At 49.1% G+C, this 3897-nt stretch overlaps 1 protein-coding gene across 1 annotated transcript in view; it reads left to right on the plus strand.

Moving 5' to 3' along the window:
- Positions 1 to 3728: 3728 nt before the first annotated feature.
- The window catches only part of PLEKHA7 (pleckstrin homology domain containing A7), a gene marked incomplete at its 3' end in the record, with an annotated part of 94216 nt that continues 94047 nt past the window's right edge, over positions 3729 to 3897 (plus strand). The window contains 1 exon segment of the mRNA XM_040334493.1: positions 3729 to 3897. This exon segment is cut by the window's right edge and continues 176 nt beyond it.

Here is a 3897-nt window from a genome sequence, read left to right on the forward strand (position 1 = left end):
CAGATGGGGTTGTGATGTCACAGTGATGTCATGGTGATACATTGCTATTTTCGGATATCTGGGAGACCTAGCCCCCCTTTTATTTTGGGAAGACGCTCACTTCACAGTGGGCATTTGGCGCCTAATTAAGCTCAAAAATCAATCAATCAATCAATCAAGAATCCTTCTGTCCCAACCTATTGTAGGTGGTTTGGAAGCCCAAATAAAGTCCCTCCAGAGTGTTTTATACGTTGTGATAAAGGACGGTGGGCGTTTGATGGGCACAGCTGGCATGATATATAAGAAGCGGGGCAGAACATTTATTTTCAGAATGGCAATTCTGCCAAACCAAGAAAATGTACCTTGGGGACCGTTTGTGGAGATCGTTTTGTACATTTTGGAGAATAGGGGCGTCGTTTTTCCCATAGAGGTCGGTCAGATTAGAGGGGATCTGGATACCCCAATATGTAAGGGAATGGGGGTCCCAATGGAAAGGGAAGTTGGCTTTGCATTGATTCACTAAAGCGGGTGGAAGAGAGAGATGGAGGGCTTCAGATTTAGTGAAATGAATTTGTAAATTAGGAAACGAGGTGGAATCGCGGAGTAGGTTGGGAATAGTGACCTGGGGTTTGGAAAGAAAAAGCAGGATGACGTCTGCGTCGGCGGAAATCTTGAATTTTCTGCGTCGGATAGTAATGCCGGATATGTCGGGGGTTGTCCCTGAGTTTTCGTAGTGGGGGTTCCAACGTGAGAATAAAAATGAGTGGAGATAAGAGGCAGCCCTGGCGTGTGCCATTCGAGAGGCGGAAGGCGTCTGACGGGCGACCATTGACCCCGATTCTGGCCGCAGGGAAAGAGTGGAGATTGAGAAGCAGGTGTAGAAAGTGTGGAGGGAGTCCCAGGGCCGTAAAGTCGCAGTCCCAGGGCCCCGTAAAGTTGTAGTCCCAGGGCCCCGTAAAGTTGTAGTCCCAGGGCCCCGTAAAGTTGTAGTCCCAGGGCCCGTAAAGTTGTAGTCCCAGGGCCCGTAAAGTTGTAGTCCCAGGGCCCCGTAAAGTTGTAGTCCCAGGGCCCGTAAAGTTGTAGTCCCAGGGCCCGTAAAGTTGTAGTCCCAGGGCCCCGTAAAGTTGTAGTCCCAGGGCCCCGTAAAGTTGTTGTCCCAGGGCCCCGTAAAGTTGTTGTCCCAGGGCCCCGTAAAGTTGTAGTCCCAGGGCCCCGTAAAGTTGTAGTCCCAGGGCCCGTAAAGTTGTAGTCCCAGGGCCCGTAAAGTTGTAGTCCCAGGGCCCGTAAAGTTGTAGTCCCAGGGCCCGTAAAGTTGTAGTCCCAGGGCCCGTAAAGTTGTAGTCCCAGGCCCCGTAAAGTTGTAGTCCCAGGCCCCGTAAAGTTGTAGTCCCAGGGCCCCGTAAAGTTGTAGTCCCAGGGCCCCGTAAAGTTGTAGTCCCAGGCCCCGTAAAGTTGTAGTCCCAGGGCCCGTAAAGTTGTAGTCCCAGGGCCCGTAAAGTTGTAGTCCCAGGCCCCGTAAAGTTGTAGTCCCAGGGCCCGTAAAGTTGTAGTCCCAGGGCCCGTAAAGTTGTAGTCCCAGGGCCCGTAAAGTTGTAGTCCCAGGCCCCGTAAAGTTGTAGTCCCAGGCCCCGTAAAGTTGTAGTCCCAGGCCCCGTAAAGTCGAGTCCCAGGCCCCGCGGTCAAACGCCTTCTCAGCACCAGGGGAGAAAAAGAAACCGTTATAGTAGAGAGCCAATGGTGAATGTTTCTAGTTTTCAGGGTGTTATGCCACGCCTCTCGCCCCCGGGGACAAGACCAACTGGATGGAGTGTTATTCATTTGGGTATAAGAGGGAGCGGGCGACTGGCAAGGATCTTTGCGTATAATTTCAGGTCTATAGCGAGACGCAATCGTTCCATCCTTGCCTGGCCCAGGTATGAGGGTGATCGGGGCTTCCAGCAGATCTTTATGGGTTTGTGGAGAAGACGATACATTGTCAAAAGCAGAAATAAAATGTGGGGAGAGAAAATCTTATAATGATTTATAGTAACTGACGGTCAAACCATCGGCTCTCCTCCCTGATTTGAGTTGTTTCTACATTGTTCTATTCTATGAAGATACATTGTTCTATTCTATGAAGATACATTGTTCTATTCTATGAAGATACATTGTTCTATTCTATGAAGATACATTGTTCTACTCTGCGGAGATACACATAGAGATACATTGTTGCTTTTCTTATCACACTGATACGTTATGTTCTATGGAGATACATTGTTACACATAGAGATACATTGTTACACATTGTTATATTCTATGGAGATACATTGTTACACATTGTTATATTCTATGGAGATACATTGTTCTACTCTGCGGAGTTACACATAGAGATAGATACATTGTTACACATAGAAGATACATTGTTCTACTCTGTGGAGATACACATAGAGATACAGGGCCAGATTCACAAAGAGATACTCCGGTGTATTATCTCCTGATATCTCCTGATCCCCCATCGTATCTCTGACTTACACTGGTCCTATCTATGCGCCTGGTTCATAGAATCACATACGCATAGATAGGGCTAAGATCCGACAGTGTTACATTGTGTTACACTGTCGGATCTTATTTTCAATTTGAAAATGGCGCCGGGGGCGTTCCCGCTGATTTACCTTGAATAATATGTCAATCAGCGAGATACGCAAATTCACGAACGTACGCGGACCCGACGCAGTGTTACGACGTTTCCGTAGCGGCTTTCCCGGCGTATACTTACCCCTGCTTCTATGAGGCGCAGCCAATGTTAAGTATAGCCGTCGTTCCCGCGTCGCTTTTACATTTTCTTACGTCGTTTGCGTACGCCGATTCAGAAACACGCGCGTCGCAAGTTACGCTCACGTCGAAACCACTGACGTCCTAGCGACGTCAGTGGGAGCAATGCACGCCGGGAAATTCCGCGGACGGCGCATGCTCATTTAAATCGGCGCGGGAACGCACCTGATTTAAATAGTACACTCCCCCTAGCCGCGGAATTTGAATTCCGCCGGGGGATTTAGGATCCGCCGCCGCAAGTTTGGAGGTAAGTGGTTTGTGAATTACCCACTTGCCTCGCAATCTTGCGGGAGCGGATCTTAAATCAGGTAGATCGATCTAAAGATCCGCTGAGCTACGTGAATCTGGCCCACATTGTTGCTTTTCTTATCACACTGATATGTTATGTTCTATGGAGATACATTGTTTTACATAGAGATACATTGTTACACATAGAGATACATTGTTGCTTTTCTTATCACACTGATATGTTATGTTCTATGGAGATACATTGTTACACATAGAGATACATTGTTACACATAGAGATACATTGTTGCTTTTCTTATCACACTGATACGTTATGTTCTATGGAGATACATTGTTGCGTGGTCTTGTCACACGGCTACATTGGATTCTTCCTGTGGAAGTTCTCGGGGCCCCGGATTGGTGTCTTTGTCTGACAAGCTGAGACCTGCGCCCGTCTCCATTGTCCCCGGATTGTCTGCGGTGACCCCGTGCCGAGTGATCCTTCCATAGACAGATGTCATCTTTGGGGGGGGGTCTCTGGGGCTCGGCGGACCCCTCAAGGTCACAGATCGGGGGAAGGCTGACGGTGAGAAGAACGTTTCACCTGCAGAGCTCCCGGCGCATCATTAGCTGATTGGAGCCATTCGCAGCATTGGCAATAAGTTGTGCTGCTGGCTGGTTGCCAGAAGGAGGCAGCGCTCTCTCTCTGTCTCTCGCGCTCTCATTCGCTCTCTCGCTCTCAGACGGAGCGGTGCGTCGGCTCTCATGCAGGAATCACCTCGTACCTGGACGTGTGTTGTGAGTCGGTGAGTCGGAGGATTTATGGGGATGAAGAGTCGTCTGCTGTCTGGATTATTGGGATCCACTTTGTGATCGGCTGT

The sequence above is a fragment of the Rana temporaria genome (genome assembly GCF_905171775.1).
Source record: "Rana temporaria chromosome 11 unlocalized genomic scaffold, aRanTem1.1 chr11x, whole genome shotgun sequence".
In the NCBI taxonomy this organism is placed as follows: domain Eukaryota; kingdom Metazoa; phylum Chordata; class Amphibia; order Anura; family Ranidae; genus Rana; species Rana temporaria.